We start from the raw sequence: 18,920 nt of genomic DNA, 5'->3' as shown, positions 1-18,920 counted from the left end.
ACTCAGCTGGGGGCGGGGTCTCGTAGGAAATTCCCATCACCGCTCTGTAACAGCTCTGTGAAATCGTTCATTTCACATCTGCTGACCCCAAAATCCCCTAGAGCCCCTGTCCCTGCCTGATAATGGCATTTTAAATTGCTTCTTGGAAGCTGCTCTCTACTGTCAGGATGTGTCATAGCTGATGTAGGGAAAAGGATTTTGTCCCTTAACACAGCTCTCCAGGACAAACCATTTAGCATGTCCCTAAAATACTGGATTTGAGATTAGAGGGACGAAACCAACTTCAAAATAATGATCAGCATTTTGCCATATGCGGTCCCTTAACTCCACAGTTACTGTAAAGCAATAGCTGTCATTACTTGAGCATAGCCGACGTCCGAGGCGTCAGAGGTGCACTGTGGTGAATACACACTATCCTCGAAAGAACCCTAGAACTTTGTATGACTGCTGTTGTTACTGGGGGAACACTATGCAAATGAGGAAACTGGGGCCGCAGGTGGAGTCAGAGCGTCAACAGGACAGGGAGCCTGCGGGGTTGGAACCCATGTCTGCCTGGTCCCTTAGGAAGGAGGGAAATGGAAAAAGGGGAAGCACAGCAGTCGCACGGCAAGTGAATGACCAGGACTTGATTCGGGGAAGCTGAGAGCTAGAAGGGATTTTCAGAAAACTATGATTTCAATTTTTCTTAAAAAATAAATAAATAAAGGAGAAAGAGACCAGGCGTGGTAACTCATGCCTATAATCCCAACACTTGGGAGGCTGAGGTAGGTGGATCACCCGAGGTCAGGAGGTTTAGACCAGCCTGGGCAACATGGCAAAAACCTGTCTCTACTAAAAGTTAGCTGGTGGGGGGAGGTGGGGGGTGGGGGGTGGGGGGTGGGGTGGCGGTGGACCCCTGTAATCCCAGCTACTGAGGCTGAGGCAAGAGAATCGCTTGAACCTGGGAAGTAGAGGTTGCAGTGAGCCGAGATCACGCCACTGCACTCCAGCCCGGGCCACAGAGCAAGACTCCACCTCAAAAAAAAAAAAAAAAGGAAGAAGAGGAAGCGGAGGGCAGAAGTGCAGAAAACAGAAGGAAAAAAAAAGAACAGTAAGAAGAGAGGAGGAGGATAAGGAGAAAGAAGAGGGAGAGGAGGAGGAAAATAAAGAGAAAAGGAAGAGAAGGAAGAAGAAAAGAACAAAAAGAGAAGGGGAGGAGGAAGAGGAAGAGGAAGAATGAGGAGGAGAAAGAATGAGAAGGAAGAATGAGGAGAAGGAAAAAGAGGTGTTTCTGGAGGAGGAGGAGGAGGAGGAGGAGGAGGAGGAGGAGGAGGAGGAGGAGGAGGAGGATGCTCCAGGCTGTAGATGAACCTGCCCATCACTGAGCAGCTGGAGAACCTCAGGAAAACCAGGGGAACTGTGGCTGGAGCAGGCGTGGGCTGGGGAATGACATCGAGAGTAGTTCGGGCTGTCGCCCCGCCCCGCGGTACCCAGCACGAGCTCTCGGGTCAGAACAGCAAAACGCCGAGCGACTCGGTTCAGCGCGGAGATGTGGCCTTTGTGCCACCGCCTGCAGGCAGAGGGACTCGGAGATCAGGCTGCAGAAGCAGAAGGCAGACAGGAAGGAGGAGGAACCCAAGGAGCCTTGTGGCTTCGTGTCCCACCCTCCTGCCCTTGGCCCGCGTGCCTGGAGTCAGCCCCACCGCGCCCGCGTTTCCTCCTGCGTCTGCAGCGGGTCCTGCGGAGCTTCCTCCCCTCAGGCAGCCTGTCTCCCGCTGGCCACTCCCGCGGGTGAGCGGGTTACCTGTTCCCAGTGATTTTTATTCACTTTGCTCTCTCCCGTCTCATGTTCCCCATTCTCCTGCCTCAGTTGTGTAACCTTGAGCAAATTTCTCAACCTCCCTAACTCCGTTTTTCCAAGTACATCTTATAGGTACAGTAACACCATAGGTCTTCCTCGTGAGTGAGGATTAATAAATGAGACAATGAGCGTGAAATACTTAGCTCAATGCTTGGCACATAGTTATCAAGAAAGTAGGAATTGTTAATGATCAGACTTACTGGTTTGAAATGTTCCTTCCCTATCTCCCACACCGATCATCAGCAGAGCGGCCACAGGGCAGGTCATGACAGAAAAGGAGAAAAATGCATGAGTTGCCTACAAAATGTGTTCCCAAATACTGACGGTCATCTGAGAGTCATCTTACCTGTGACATCTGTGGGATCCCTCCTTGCCCCACTTTGGCAGAAATTGGCTGAATGTGAGAGTGTCACACCATGAAAATCAGACTGCTGATCCCCTCCTAACACTTTGAAAGTCACCATCTAACCAAGTAACCCCCTCGTTTACATGTGGTACTCTGTTTAACATTGCAGTGTGACATTTAACTGGGCCGTATTTCATTTAACTAAATGACACTCACTAGTCTATGTTTTGGACGTTCTGTAGGCAGAGACATTACTTCCTCTGAAAGTGACATATTTAGTTTCCCAGCACAGTAATTAGCTCACTGTCTCAGGCTTTTATGCCAGTAACGTAAGAGTCTTTACTGAGCTAAAAGAGTCTCAACATTAGTTTTGCCAGCCCACAGTTAAACAAAATCAACCACTTCAGAATTATGCTACTGAAGGCTATGCTCAACTTTATTCAGGTGTTTAAAAAATTCATGGCCGGGAACAGTGGCTCACACCTGTAATCTCAGCACTTAGGGAGGCTGAGGTGGGAGGATCGCTTGAGCCCAAGATTTCAAGACCATCTGGGCAAGATGCCCAGACCCTGTCTCTACAAAAAATCCAAGAATCAGCTGGGTTTGGTGGCATGCGCCTGTGGGTCCAACTACTCGGGAGGCTGGGATGAGAGGATTGCTTGAGCCTGGGTGGTCGAGGCTGCAGTCAGCCATGTTTGCACCCGTGCACTCCAGCCTGGGCAACAAAACTAGACTGTCTCAAAAAAAAAAAAAAAAAAAAAAAGGAAGAAAGAAAGAATTCATCTTACTGCATGCATTTTTGTGTGGTATAAAATCATCATAGTAAGCTAAGGCAAATTATATAGTTAACCAGATATACATACTATCTAAGCTAGGCAAAGGTGTAATACTCTTTTGGTATAATTTTCATTTGCTTTATAATATATATCATATTGCTTTATCCGTTGTAGCCCTGTAATCTTTCAAATGCAATGATGTTTTTCTATTCCATAAAACCATTTCAAACTAAATCAGAGATGACACCAACAAGACAGCAACACGTTAGCCGTATTAATAATACGTTTCATTACATCCTAAACATCTCATTCTAAACCAAGAAATAGGCCGGGCATGGTGGCTCACACCTGTAATCCCAGCATTTTGTGAGGCCAAGGTGGATGGATCACAAGGTCAGGAGATCAAGACCATCCTGGCTAACACAGTGAAACCCCGTCTCTACTAAAAATACAAAAAAAAAAAAAAAAAATTTTAACTGGGCGTTGTGGTGGGCGCCTGTAGTCCCAGCTACTCGGGAGGCTGAGGCCGGAGAATGGCGTGAACCCAGTAGGCGGAGCTTGCAGTGAGCCAAGATCGTGCCACTGCATTCCAGCCTGGGCTACAGAGTGAGACTCTGTCTCAAAAAATAAATAAATAAATAAATAAACAAACAAATCAAAAAATAGATTTTATTTCACTTTGATTGACTATAGGTCTAATCTTGAATATCTCAAGCAGCTAAATACTTTGAGGCTAAATAGCATGAAGGCCCAACAATTCTCAACAAGATAAAGAAGACATTTAGAAAGAGAAAGCCCTCAAAATAAGCTTCCTATAAAATATTCTTCCGTCCTTTCAGGGCGCATCTTAGAGCGAATCTCATCTGTGGGATATTCACTATTTACACTTGTTATCTGCCCGAAAGAGCTATTCTTTCAAGATTCAATGTCGCCACCCCTACCCCAAACACCAAAACTAGTAGTCACTATCAGACATATCTGGTGCTTGTGATGTCAGTAGGTGTTCTGAGGCCTGGGAAGGAGTACATTGTTTTTAAACTTGGAACAAAGAAAATGAGTAGGAAATCGAAGAGGAGGCAGAGTAAGGAGAAGGAAGTACGAATCATAAAGAGAGGCAGGTGTCAGAGGTCGTCGACTTTGCTCACCTTTCCTCGTTGTTCTGCCCTTTCTCTAGGTGGCATCCACTCATATAGTAAGACTTATCGATAGTTGTCTCCAACTTCAGACCACCTCCAACACTGTGCAATCCCCAGGACAAGAGTACAAACAGAGGCCTGCTTACCATGTGTCCAAATATTTAGAAATTGTTGGCCGGGCGCGGTGGCTCAAGCCTGTAATCTCAGCACTTTGGGAGGCCGAGGCGGGTGGATCACGAGGTCAGGAGATCGAGACTATCCTGGCTAACATGGTGAAACCCCGTCTCTACTAAAAATACAAAAAACTAGCCGGGCGTGGTGGCGGGCGCCTGTAGTCTCAGCTACTTGGGAGGCTGAGGCGGGAGAATGGCGTGAACCCGGGAGGCGGAGCTTGCAGTGAGCCGAGATCACGCCACTGCACTCCAGCCTGGGAGCACAGCGAGACTCCGTCTCAAAAAAAAAAAAAAAAAAAGAAATTGTTCATCAATCCAAATACGCTGTTAAGTATGTTCTGTCCAGAGTAGAGACACAAACACACACACACAATGAACACAGAGGTGCGTCTGTGACTGGGTGTCTGGTGCATGGTGCTGGCATAGGGACGCATAACTCGGCTCCGTCTGCTCTCTGGACCCACACTGCCAGGCCTGGGTGAAGACTCCCCCACATCACTAGATCCATATCCTTGAAACTCCACTTGAGGCTGACTCTGTGTTGTGAGGGTTGTGGGCTGTGCTGTTGCCTGCAAGGACAGCAGCCATAGGTGTGAGCCATAGGAGTACCAGGCAGACAAACGGCAAGTGGATTTGTCAAATCCATCTCAGATACTAAGGGTGTAACAGATTCTTGTATAATCTATCATTATGCAAGAATATCACAGTGTTATTTCCCAGCAGTCCCAAGTATCCACTTTTTTCTTTTTCTTTTTTTTTTTTTGAGACAGGGTCTCACTCTGGAGACCTCACCCAGGCTGGAGTGCAGTGGTGCAATCTCGGCTCACTGCAGCTTCCACCTGTAGGGTTCAACCGATTCTTCTGCCTCTGCCTCCCAAGTAGCTGGGACTACAGGTGCGCACCACCTAGCTAAGTTTTGTATTTTTTTGTAGAAAGGGGTTTTGCCATGTTGCTCAGGCTGGTTATCCACTTGCTTGATCCTATTTATGGTCCACTTGGCGGTTTTGGAAGTTCTTGTATATTGCCATGGAATTCACAGCAGTTATGCACAAAGTCTGAGGAAGCCTTTGTAATATTAAACAATTCATATTATTCTTGAATATGCACATATGTAATATGTAGACTAAGAACTGCAGCATTAATTCTTTACTAGAATCACCTAGGACTAGCCTCAGAATGACAATTTCAATTTTTATAAAAATATTTAAAACAATTTAAATTTCAAAAGGTTAATAATCTCAGTTCTTTAATAAAAATAAGTTTTAAATACTTGATATTTATCCACTATTATTTGTTTTTAATTCTAATAATTTTGAAACTTTTAGAAAAATGAAAAAATGAACATAAAACAAATTTAAAATTTTACATACTCAAATTCACATTTTATATTAAATACATACAAATGCTGTATATATTAAGTATAATTATATTTTATTTCTTAATCCTTTAAGTCATTACTGTCCAAACACAAATTATGCGAAATTATCTATTGTAACAAATGAAAACAAGAAAAATAAATTTTATGGGTAAAAATACGGTAATTTACGAACTATGTGTGTCTTTTTTTTTTTTTTAAGACAAAGTCTTGCTCTGTCACCCAGGCTGGAGTGCAGTGGTATGATCTCGGCTCACTGCAACTTCTGCCTCCTGGGTTCAAGTGATTCTCCCCACTCAGCCTTCCGAGTAGCTGGGACTACAGGTGTGCGCCACCACACCCTGCTAATTTTTGTATTTTTAGTAGAGACGGGGTTTCACCGCATTGGCCAGGATGGTCTCAAACTCCTGAGCTCAGGTGATCTGCCCGCCTCGGCCTCCCAAAGTGCTGGGATTACAGGCGTGAGTCACCATGCCTGGCCCCGTATGCCTTTATTTACCACTAAGTTAAACATTCTCAGGTCATCAGAAAACATCTACACATCTGTAATATTAAACTCAGTCATCTTTGCCAACTTTGTCACATAAATACAATTGGTTATTTAGTTACTTTGAAGACTTCTCTGTGAAGTAGAATATTCTCCTTGTGTTTGATTTGCCACTAGTAAATATTCGAACATGGTGTGTGGGTTCCATTTCTGTATTTGCTGCAGGACCCAAGTGTTAGAGCCAGTGCTGAGAGACACGCAGTTGGTAGTCAATAAACCTTTATCAAATGAACAAATAAATACACGAATGTGTTCACTCCAGTCCTGCTGTCTGCCTATCTCTTCATGACCTAACGTTTCATTTTCACTCTCTTCCTGGGAAAATCATTCTGGCATGCAGACCCCAACCCGAGCTGCCATTGTCCTTTCTCAGGCCTCATGTAAAATGCTTTTCCGATCACGGCTAACACTGGCTGAGGGCTTACTACGTGCAAGGCACTATTCTATGTGTCTACATGAGTTCCCACAATTACACCCTAGGACAGCCTTTGTCCCTGTTTCACAGGTGAGGAAACAAGGGCACAGAGAAGCCAGGTAGCCTGCCCGGTGTCACCTGACTGGGAAGGAGATGAGAAAGGGTTAGAAACTTAGCTGTCTGGCTGCAGAACCCATGCTCTTAACCTGCCTGTGCCCAAGGCCCCGTTCACTTGTGGGTCCTATGCTTGTGGAGCCCTCAGAATAGGATTTGTAATTCATAAAAGATACTACAAAAGATTACAAAAGAAACCAACTGAATTGAAATGTACCTGCCAAATATCTTTAAAGCCAATTCGTGATGCGCTCATGTATGGACTTAACATATATCTGGCATAATTTCAAATTAATCATGAGTTGACATGGTATTCTGGGATATCTGCAAGAACTGTAATGTGATATGAATATGACTTTCAGTACTATTGGTCCCAAGCCATAAGTACCGTTCCTTCAGCTATGCTTTGTGAATTACTATATTCAAAATGGGAGGAAAAGTTAGATTTCCATGACAGGTTAGTGAAAACAAAGATGGAATTTTACATCTAAGTTCACAGACTCCCTGATTTTTATCTGTGCACTCTTGGGCATCTGTGGACCTTAGGGTCACAACCCCTGTATGAAGTCTCTTTGCTGTCGCTCATGCGCTTAAACAGTTTGAGCTCTGGGAACTTGCTCTTACTCTAAGAGCAAGCTTCACTTTGATTATTTCTCTAGATGCTGTCATTGTATCTTAAGGCAAAAACTCTATGTCATTTCTGTCCCTCGCCATCCTCACCAAGATGGCACGTGTTTATGGTGTATCACTTTCTGTAGTCCATTCCTCTGGTCCTTTCATCACTGAATGTAAACAGATTGTGACTACTGATAAATAAATGTTTTCTAATAATATTAGCTAATAATTATGGGTGGCTTCCTGCATTGCAGATGTTATGCGAAACACTTTCAATGTTTTATTTAGCCTCAGAAGACAGATTTTGTTTCCTTCTGAAGAGGCTAAATAAAATATTTGAAGTGTTTAACACAGGCCGGGTGCGGTGGCTCATCCCTGTAATCCCAGCACTTTAGGAGGCTGAGGTGGGCAGATCACCTGAGGTCAGGAGTTTGAGACCAGCCTGACCAACATGGTGAAATATCGTCTCTACTAAAAATACAAAAATTAGCTGGGCATGGTGGTATGCGCCTGTAGTCCCAGCTACTTGGGAGGCTGAGGTGGGAGAATCACTTGAACCTGGGAAGCAGAGGTTACAGTGAGCTGAGATCACACCACTGCACTCTGGCCTGAGCAACAGAGTGAGACTCCGTCTCACAGATGAACACAAAAAAATGTTGAGCATAACATCTGCAATGCAGGAACTCCATGAGGTAAGAATTATTGTTACTATTCTAATGTGAAGAAACAGAAGCCAAGGGAGTTGTATTCCTGAGGTAAGGCATTTGAGGCTTTACTCCAGGCCAGTGTTCCAGCTTTACCTATATTCATTCATTTAATCCTCATAGTGACCCTGTGAAGTACACAGGTTCTGTGATCCCCGTTTTATAGATGGGGAACCTGAGGCATGAGGGATAACTCATTTGTTCAAGATTACTTAGCTAGCATGGGACAGAGCTGGGCTTAAATCCAGACAGGCTGGACTCAGAGAGCGAGAACAGGCTCTGCCACCACACCATACTGCCACATTTAAGGAATGGAGACAACAGGTATGGAAATGGGTGTTGTCTCATTCCAAAGCTACCTTAACATCTGGCCAAGAGGTATGACTAACGTAGGAGCTAACTGTAATGGTGCATTCCTGTGAATTAGTAACAAGATTTGTTGACTCAGCAACCAAGGTTGTAAGACTGTCAATTCAGCGGTTTAAGAACTGAGTTGGAAACCACATCAGAGCTCATCTACGTGAATGACTACCAAGAAACTGACGATCAATTTAAACTTTGAGAAATGTGATAAAGAGCAGAATGGATAGCCTCATAGTAGTCACTTTTTGGAGGAAGTTAGACTCGCTTAAAATAAGAGCACATAGGCCGGGCGCGGTGGCACAAGCCTGTAATCCCAGCACTTTGGGAGGCCGAGGCGGGCGGATCATGAGGTCAGGAGATCCAGACCATCCTGGCTAACACAGTGAAACCCCGTCTCTACTAAAAAAATACAAAAAACTAGCCGGGCGAGGTGGCGGGCGCCTGTAGTCCCAGCTACTCAGGAGGCTGAGGCAGGAGAATGATGTAAACCCGGGAGGCGGAGCTTGCAGTGAGCTGAGATCCGGCCACTGTACTCCAGCCCAGGCGACAGAGCGAGACTCCGTCTCAGGGAAAAAAAAAAAAAGAGCACATAATCAAAAACCATTAAGTAAACACGTGCTCTTTATTTTTAAATTCGGATGGAGAGAGAGAGTTGCTACATGCCATTAAGGGGAAAACTATTCTTTGGGGTACAAGTGACAACTGTGATCAAAGCAGTATCACCCCAAAAGGCAACATTATCCTGAAGTAACATGACTTTGTACTGAAGGCCAGCTTCTGACTGTGGGGTACTAGCTCCCCATCCCCCGCATTCACCTTAGCCCTTGGGAAGGAAAGTACTATTAAAATTAAGGAATATACAAATTAATCTCAACTACTGTCAGTTAGCGTTCAAGTGTTCTTATTCAACAAATCAAAAGCAAGGCAACACCAGGAGATGGATTTTGTTTCCTTCTGAGCTTTTTAATGGTGATCAGCATTTGCTACCAAGTAATTCCACGCAAAAGTCATTCTCCACAAGATCCGTCTCCTGTTCTTCTGTGCTTCCACAGGTGGGAGCCACTGCACCCGGCTACTCCCTCATCTTATTTGGGTTTTCTCCTCAGAAAACAGCATTCTTTGACCAGTGTCTACACGAGCACCCTCCCCCCATCATTATTCTCCATTTTCTCTCCCTCCTTTGTTTTCCTTCCTAGTACATACCACCGCCTGGCATGCTATTTATTTGTGCTTTTGTTTCTTGCCTGTCTTTCCTCATGGAACATAAGCTCCATGAGAGGGGACACTGTTCACTGCTGCATCCCTGGCACCCAGAGCACTCCTGAGAACACATGACAAGCGCTCCATAGATACTTCTGGAATGAGTTTTACTGTCTTGTGAGGCATATATAGATAAAGTGCCATCCCAACAATCTTCCCAGCCTTGAGTGGAAGGAACTAAGATAAGGCCACACAGCCCTACAGATTCTATAATAGGAGTGCAAAGTGCTACGGGAATAGAGAAAGTTTCCTGGAGGGATTGGCACTCTACCTGGGTTTTCCAGGATGGGTAATATATTACCCATCCTGATAAAAGGCTGATAAAGGCCAGGCGCGGTGGCTCACGCCTGTAATCCCAGCACTTTGGGAGGCTGAGGCAGGTGGATCATGAGGTCAGGAGTTCAAGACCAGCCTGGCCAACATGGTGAAACCCTGTCTCTACTAAAATTAGAAAAATTAGCCGGGCATGGTGTGGGGAGTCTGTAATCCCAGCTACTCAGGAGTCTGAGGCAAAGAATTGCTTGAACCCAAGAGGCAGTGGTTGTAGTGAGCCGAGATCGAGCCACTGAATTCTAGCCTGGGCAACAGAGCGAGTCTTCGTCTCAAAAAAACAAAAAGCTAATATGGAAGTAGAGGAGGTATTCCCAGCAGAAGGAAATGCTTTTGCCAAAGCACGAAGGAAGTGAAGTTCCAGGAAGTTCCCGAAACAGAGAAACTGAGTGAGGGAGTGTTAAGAGGTACCAATGTGGTAGATAAGAAAGAAGGGATTTGTTGAAGCACATTGTAGCAGGATTCAAACTTTTAATCCCCTACATAGGAGTCACTGCCAAATTCAGCAGATTCACAGAACTACAGACATACGAAAGGTCACCAGAATATAGTTCTCATCCTGGGTGTAGCCACTGCTTACCAACCTCCAGAGTAGGTGGGCCTCAAGATAAGGAAGGGATCTCTAGGATACAGTAAAGGATAGGGAGTTGGCCAGAAAAGTTTTGCTACATTCAAGTGTCTACCGCTGGGTGGAATATGGATTTTGCCTTGCCCGTTGAGAGAAATACTGGCATAACTCCTTGATCACTGTATGTTTCCAAAGTATTGGAATTTGAAAGCATTATGGAAACGGAATTAGAGAATTATAACCGGAAATATTACAGGACTCAACATTTCAACTCTTTTGAGCTTGGTGTTTTATGTAAGATCTCACTAGGTCCTCACTCACCTCTGGGCAGGCATTGCTATTCACATTTGCAAGTAAGTTATCTTAAAAGGCTTTTTGATAACCCCTGACTGAAACCCTAAGTAATGGGATCTTACTCTCACTTCAAGAAATAAGATGCTCGCTGGGGGCGGTGGCTCATGCCTGTGATCCCAAAACTTTGGGAGGCCAAGGCGGGAGGATCGCTTGAGTCCAGGGGTTCAATATCAGCCTCGGCAACATAGCAAGACCCCGTCTCTACTTCTCAGAAAGAAAATAAAAGAAATAAGATGCCATGGAAGGGATGGCAATAAGTGTTTTCCATAAACAACCGGAGAGAAACAAACAGAAAACGCTGTCCAAGCCACAGCCTTGCTTCCACACTGGGCTTTGCAGATTTTCCAATGAGCCACCAACGAGGTGGTTAAACCATCAGAGACTGCATCTGATTCCCCAATACACCAAGGCTCGCGGGATGGGAACAGGCAAATCGTCGTCGTTCTTTGCTGAGCCTGTGGGCTGCGGTCACCAGGACGAATCTGGCCCCAGCAGGTGCCAAAGGGCTCGACCTCCCGCCTTGCATCCGGCAGGCTGTACCCACCCCTCGGAAGTCGGCGAGGTAGCTGAGGCAAAGCGACTCCAGGGCGCAGAGACCCACACGCGACGCTCTAAAGGAAGTGACCTTTAGGGGCTGTTACTCTCAGGCCAAGCCCAGCAGCACCCGGCGCATTTACGACGGATCTGACCTGCAAGCTCCGACGCGACCGCGATAGCGGCTGGGAACACGCGACGGTCCCGCCCACTGCCACCGGCTCGGCCAATCCCGGGTGCCGCGTGCTGCGGCCGCCGGAAGTAGACCTACGACATGCGGGTCAGCCGGTCGGTTTCCCGCGTCCTGTGGGAGTTGTGTCTGGTAGGCCACGGTGGGGGTGCTTTTCACACTGGTGGGCGCAGAGGCAAAGCCGTTCCCGGGGCCCCTCACAGACTTCGGTGTCAGAATTTCCCCCTTGCGCCAGCGCCGCCTCAAATGTCAGGGCTCGCCCACTCTTCTCCAGTCTCACCGACCTAACCTTTCGGGGGCTCCAGAGGGGAAATTCGCCGTTTCTGCCGGACCTCTGTAGGGCGTGCCTGAACCCGGCCTTTATGGGATGATGTCAGCTACGTTTATTCAGTGCCCCAGAGGGCTTCTTTATGCCCAGTAACTACAGTTCAGATTCCTCCTCTGCTTCATTTTGTAGTTCGGTGAGATGAATTTGACGTGAGAAATAAGATTAAAATAGGAATAAGAAATTAGTTGAAATCACGTTGTAAACTGTAGAGTTCTGCAAATGTAAAATATTAATTTATAGCAATAAAGAAGGCTGTCAAATAATAGAGGGTAAAAGCAGGATAATACTTGGTCAGCATCTGCTGTGTGCCAGGGGCTGTGACAGATGCTGGGGATGCAGCAACCACCAAGACAAGAAGGTTCTCCCGGCGTTCACAGGACTGGGGAAGACGCAATAAATAACTAAAGGCAAAATGCTAGAATGATGCGCTCTCTCTAGATGAAATATAGAAAATGATTTATTTTTTATTTTTATTTTATGTTATTTTAAGATGGAGTTTTGCTCTTGTTGCCCACGCTGGGGTGCAATGGCGCCATCTCGGCTCACTGCTACGTCCACTTTCCGGGTTCAAGCAATTCTCCTGCCTCAGCCTCGCAAGTAGCCAGTACGATAGGCGTGCACCGCCACGTCTGGCTAATTTTTTTGTATTTTTAGTAGAGACAGGGTTTCGCCACGTTGGTGAGGCTGGTCTGGAACTCCTGACCTCAGGTGATCCACCCGCCTCAGCCTCCCAAAGTGCTGGGATGACAGGTGTGAGCCACCGCCCCGGCCAAGAATGATTTAGAGTGTTTACTTAATGAGATGCCAAATTTAAGAGCGACCCATGGAAAAACAATAACTTGGGAGCAGTTTTGTTTTTTTTTGTTTTTTTTTGTTTTTTTTTTTTGTTTTTTTTTTTTTGTTTTTTTTTTTGCCGCTAAGATCAGGATAATTCTGAGGGGAGTTGTTTTTTTGGAACGATGACCAGATGGCTGTGGGTGGCTATTACTAACACTGTCAACGCCATTTCTCTGTTATTGCCTTGTGACCTTCACAGGCAGAGCAATATTTCATCATTAAAAGTTGCAACTGCTACGAGAAGCTACGTTCCTTGAAAAAACGGCGTTTTTGGCCAGGCATAGTTGCTTACACCTGTAGTTCCAGCTACTTGGGAGACTGAGGCAGGAGGATCCCTTAAGCCCAGGAGGTGGAGGCCAACCTGGGCAACATAGCCAGGCCCGGTCTCTAAAAAAGAAATAAAACCGGCAGTTTCTTCCTTTGTACCTCCCGCGATGCATAAAGAGTTGTCAAATGTTGATTTAAAAAGGTAGTGGAGCCGGGCGCGGTGGCTCACGCCTGTAATCCCAGCACTTTGGGAGGCCGAGGTGGGCGGATCACAAGGTCAGGAGATCGAGACCACGGTGAAACCCCGTCTCTACTAAAAATACAAAAAATTAGCCGGGCGCGGTGGAGGGCGCCTGTAGTCCCAGCTACTCAGGAGGCTGAGGCAGGAGAATGACGTAAACCCAGGAGGCGGAGCTTGCAGTGAGCCGAGATCGCGCCACTGCACTCCAGCCTGGGCGACAGAGTCAGACTCCGTCTCAAAAAAAAAAAAAAAAAAAAAAGGTAGTGGATAGGATGGGGGCGGTTCTGCCTGGAAATTGGAGACTGAACTCAGAAGTGTCTTCGTTGTCAGTAGTACAGCAGTATTTTTTGGTAAAATTTTTTTTGGTTTTATGTGTGATGGGAAATATGCATGAACTGTAGAGTGTCTTGAGTGTAACTGACTTTTAATCGGTAGACAGTATATGGTGGGTAGAGTGTGAAATTTAGCATCAGTAATCTGAATTTGACCAAGACTGCAGGACCTTACACAGTCATTTCACCCTTCTGGACCTCAACCTTCACATCTGTGGAAGGAAAATTATAAGACCTGCCAGGAAGTCAATATATAAGGTCTAAAGATGATAAATGAGAAATAAAATATTAGCATACTGTTTCAAAAGACTGATATACTACCAGAAGAAATAATTGAAACAGTTGAAAATACTTGCTTCTGGGGAGCAGGGCTAAGGGGAAGGACTGAGTTAGAGGGCTGCTGCTGCATGGGTTAACTACTGCTCCATAGCAAAACCTGGCTGCTACAGTTTGCCACTGGGTTGTAGTAACTCTGCTTCAGGTTGTTAGCTGTGCAGGTTGGCTGGGGCCACTCTGTTCCACATGTTCATTCTGAAACCCAGGTTGAGGGAACAGCAGCAACTTGCCTGGGGGAAAAGCTCTTCCTACAGCAATTCAACAGTATAAGAGCACAACCTAATCATCAGGGCAGACTTTTCAAGGCTTTGTTCAGGTGTCTGTTCACATTCCATGGACCAAAACAAGGCCAAACCCAAAATCAAGGGACAGGACGTAGACTCCACCCATGCAGGGGGAAGGGGAGTGACTAATTCTGAAAAATAATCCAATCTGCCACAAGTAATACTTGACTTTTTCAAACCGTGCAGTGTATTCACTTGGTAAGAATTAATGCTGACTGTGGTCCATTTCAGGTCTTGATGGTGATGTGTATGTCTCAGGAATGTTAACTCCAGTTCATTCTCTCTGGCTCTCACTGCTGAAACATCTGTCATCTTTACACTATAGTGGCTGTTTCATCCTGTAGCAGACCAGGAGTAGGAGCATTGTTGACTCCTTTTAGGAGTTTACCACGGGCCCAGGTGCAGTGACTCATGCCTGTAATCCCAGCACTTTGGGAGTCTGAGGCTGGTGGATCACTTGAGGTCAGGAGTTTGAGACCAGCCTGGCCAACATGGTGAAACCCTGTCTCTACTAAAAACACAAAAAATTTAGCTGGGCGTGGTGGTGCTTGCCTGTAACCTCAGCTACTCAGGAGTCTGAGGCAGGAGAATCACCTGAACCCCGGAGGCAGAGGTTGCAGTGAGCTGAGATCATGCCCCTGCACTCCAGCCTGGGTGACAGACTGACTCCGTTTCAAAAAAAAAAGAAAAGAGTTTACCACGCGGACTGGATCAGAAAAGCCTGTCTTCTTTTGGTTTTCCTTCCATCCAACTGTATCCCTCCTTGGTTCAAGAAGCACACATCTGACCACTTGTCTCTCCTCTCTCTGTCATTCCTATTTTCCACACCCCTTCACAGCTGCTTCCTTTGCAAACAGCCAAAACTGAAGTCATCCAGAACTCCTAAAAGTTTCTTCTTAAATGTCATATGATTAAAGACATTTCAAACTTTTGCACAAGTTCAGTGTTCATCAGTTATTCACATTTTTTTTTTTTTTTTTTTTTTTTTTGAGACACAGTCTCACTCTGTCGTCCAGCCTGGAGTGCAGTGGCATGAGATCATGACCCACTGCAGCCTTGACCTCCTCAGCTCAAGCGATTCCCCCCCAGTTCCCCGTCAGCCTCTCAAGTAACTGGAACCATAGGCATGTAATTTTTTAAGTTTTTTGTAGAGACAGGGCCTTGCCATGTTGCCCAGGCTGGTCCCCAACTCCTGGGCTCAAACAATCCTCCTGCCTCGGCCTTTCAGAGTGTTGGGATGAGCTGCCCCGCTCAGCTCCAATTTTTAAAATTAAACAAAAGAAACAACACACTCACCACCATTGTAAGAATCACATGAAATATACCAAAGTGCTTTGTAAACTAACAAAAAATTTATTTCTTGAAATAAATGTGGCCAGGCGTGGTGGCTCACACCTGTAATCCCAGCACTTTGGGAGGCCAAGGCAGGCAAATCACAAGGTGAGGAGATCGAGACCATCCTGGTTAACAAGGTGAAACCCCATCTCTACTAAAAATACAAAAGTTAGTCAGGCATGGTGGCGGGCGCCTGTAGTCCCAGCTACTCAAGAGGCTGAGGCAGGAGAATGGCATGAACCTGGGAGGCAGAGCTTGCAGTGAGCCAAGATTGTGCCACTGCACTGCACTCCAGCCTGGGCAACAGAGCGAGACTCCATCTCAAAAAAAAAAAAAAAAAGAAAGAAGGAAATATGGCCAGGTACAGTAGGCTCACAACTGTAATCCCAGCACTTTGGGAGGCTGAGGTCGGCAGATCACTTGAGGTCAGGAGTTCGAGACCTGACCAACATAGTGAAACCTTGTCTCTAATAAAAATACAAAAATTAGTTAGGCAGAAATGCAATTTTTTTTTCTTTTTTTTTTTTTGAGACAGAGTCTTGCTCTGTCGCCCAGGCTGGAGTGTAGTGGTGCTATCTCAGTTCACTTCAACTTCTGCCTCCCAGGTTGAAGCAATTCCTCTGCTTCAGCCTCCCGAGTAGCTGCGACTACAGGCGTGCGCCACCATGCCCGGCTAATTTTTATATATATATATTTTTTAATGATCTGTGGTTTTCTTTTTAATTATCTTTAGTCTTGTGATCACACATAGTTTTAAAATTTGTGTATATCTCCGCTACTTTAATCCTTTTAAGTTGGCAAAAGCACCATTCCCAATCACAAATACACAGTTCTACAGTTTTATGTTTCTGAATGGCTGTTTAAAGACAATCCTAAATTATAACTTAGTTTGACTTAGATTGTAAAGAATTCAAGAGTGAAGTTTAACTTGCTACTATTTTAAAAGCATGTGACCTTATAGATTTATAAGATGTGAGAAGTGTTGAATAATCTTTAATATTACACATAAATCATACTAAAATGCCTTTCAGTAAGTAAAAGGAACCATTTTAAATACAGGGAATTATAATTAGATTGGCATCGTTAAGGCCAAAACTCTAGACATTGCTACCTTGTTTATCTTCAGCCCTTGCCTTTACGAGGCAAATGAACACAAAACACAGGTGAATCTTGCTGGGTTCTGAGACAGTGAAGGAATTTCCCCAGTATTTAAATATATTCACATAACCAGCTATATAAATCTAGATATAAAACCAATCTCCAGTTAAGTTTTGAGATGGCACTTACCATCTTTGTGAAAAGTTGAACATTACTAACAAAGTCTAATCATATCTTGAGAAGGGGTAAACAGTGATAGCATTTACTGAATTGGAATTGGCCCAGTCTTGTACTTGCCTCCCTTTTCAACGGTGTGGCACAGTGGCTCATGCCTGTAATCCCAGCACTTTGGGAGGCTGAGGCAGGTGGATCACCTGAGGTCAGGAGTTTGAGACCAGCGTGGCCAACATGGTGAATCGCTGTCTCTACTAAAATACAAAAATTAGACAGGCATGATGGAGGGTGCCTGTAATCCCAGATACTCAGGAGTCTGAGACAGAGAATTGCTTGAACCCAGGAGACGGTGGTTGCAGTGAGCCAAGATTGCGCCACTGCACTCAAGCCTAGGCAGCTGAGCGAGACTCCATCTCAGAAAGAAAAAAAAAAAAAAAAAAAAAAAAGAAAAGAGAGAAAACACTGGGGAAACATTCCAGGGTATTGATCTGGGCAAAGACCTCAAAGCACAGGCAACAAAAGCAAAAACAGACAAATGGGATTACATCAAATTAAAAAGCGTATGCACAGCAAAGGAAACAACAAAGCAAAGAGACAACATACAGAATGGGAGAAAATATTTGCAAACTATCCATTTGATGAGGGACTAATGACTAATATATTAGGAGCTCAATAGCAAGAAAACAATCCGATTTAAAAGTGGGCAAAAGATCTGAATAGACATTTCTGAAGAGATACAAATGGCAAGAGATGAAAAAGGGCTCAATATCACTAATCAGAGAAATGCAAAGAAAGTAAGGTATCACTCATCCCAGTTAAAATGGCTTTTATCAAAAAGGGAATAACATGCCAAGATGGATGTGAAGAAGGAACCTCATACACTGCTGGCAAGCATCTCAATTAGTGCAGCCACTATGGAAAACAGTATGGAATCCTCAAAAGATTAAAAACAGAACTACCATATGATCCAGCAATCCCAGTACTGGGTATATATCAAAAAGGAAGGGCCAGGTGCAGTAGCTCACGCCTATAATCCCAGCACTTTGGGAGGCTGAGGCAGGTGGATCACTTGAGGTCAGGAGTTCAAGATCAGCCTGGCCAACATGGTAAAACCCTGTCTCTGCTAAAAATACAAAAATTAGCCAGGCGTGGTGGCACACACCTATAGTCTCAGCTACTCGGGAGACTGAGGCACGAGAATTATTTCAACACAGAGGCGGAGGTTGCAGTGAGCCAAGATGGTGCCACTGCACTTCAGGCTAGGTGACAGAGCAAGATGGAGTCTCAAAAAAAAAAAAAAAGAAATTAATATATCAAAGAGATATTTGCATTCCCATGCTTATTAGCACTGGCACTGTTCACAATAGCGAAAATATGGAATCAACCGAAGTGTTCATCAATGGATGACTGGATAAAGAAAATGTGAATATACACAATGGAATACTATTCAGCCATAAAAAATAATAAAATCCTATTTGCAACAACACTGATGGAACTGGAGGTCATTATGTTAAGTGAAACAAGTCAGGCAAAGAAAAGTATCACGGGAACTTGAAAAGCGGATCTCATGAAGATAGATTGGTGGTTACCAGAGGCCAGGAAAGGTAGCCAGGAGAAGGGGATGAACAGGCTCATTAATAGGTACAAAAATAGGTAGAAGTGCTGGGCAAGGTGTCAAGAGCCCCAGCATCAGAAAGTGGTCGACTTGCTGATTGGTAAGAAGAATTTATCGACAACAATATAGGTTTGAAAAAGGAGTTTTATTAGAAAGAACGCTGGAGAAGAGTGCAGCCTCAGCAAGACAGGACTGAGCATGCCGTGGTGGATTTTTCATGTCTCTTTTCCAATGTCTCATCTTTTGCAAATTCAATCCAAGTTGGGTTCATTTAGCCAGGATCCTTCTAAGTTCATTTAAGAATTTTGGGCTCTATTTCCTTTGATTTAACCTGGTACCAGGTGCCAACTTTAGATAACAGGGATATCTAATTCTAAATTCCTCAGATAAGGGGCCTGCTTGATGGTCACCAGGTGATCTGTGGTCTCCTCAA

At 45.0% G+C, this 18,920-nt stretch overlaps 1 protein-coding gene across 2 annotated transcripts in view; it reads left to right on the top strand.

The window, feature by feature from the left end:
• The first annotated feature begins 11,704 nt into the window (after nucleotides 1-11,704).
• PARK7 (Parkinsonism associated deglycase) overlaps nucleotides 11,705-18,920 on the top strand; it is a 33,343-nt gene continuing 26,127 nt past the window's right edge. For both annotated transcript variants that reach the window (XM_065530175.2, XM_065530155.2), the window contains exon 1: nucleotides 11,705-11,772. The gene's annotated coding sequence lies outside the window, so the exon portion shown is untranslated. The remainder of the gene's footprint in view (nucleotides 11,773-18,920) is intronic.

Source organism: Macaca fascicularis, chromosome 1 (genome assembly GCF_037993035.2).
Source record: "Macaca fascicularis isolate 582-1 chromosome 1, T2T-MFA8v1.1".
In the NCBI taxonomy this organism is placed as follows: domain Eukaryota; kingdom Metazoa; phylum Chordata; class Mammalia; order Primates; family Cercopithecidae; genus Macaca; species Macaca fascicularis.
Note: the sequence above shows the minus strand (reverse complement) of the source record. Positions and strands in the feature narration are given on the sequence as shown.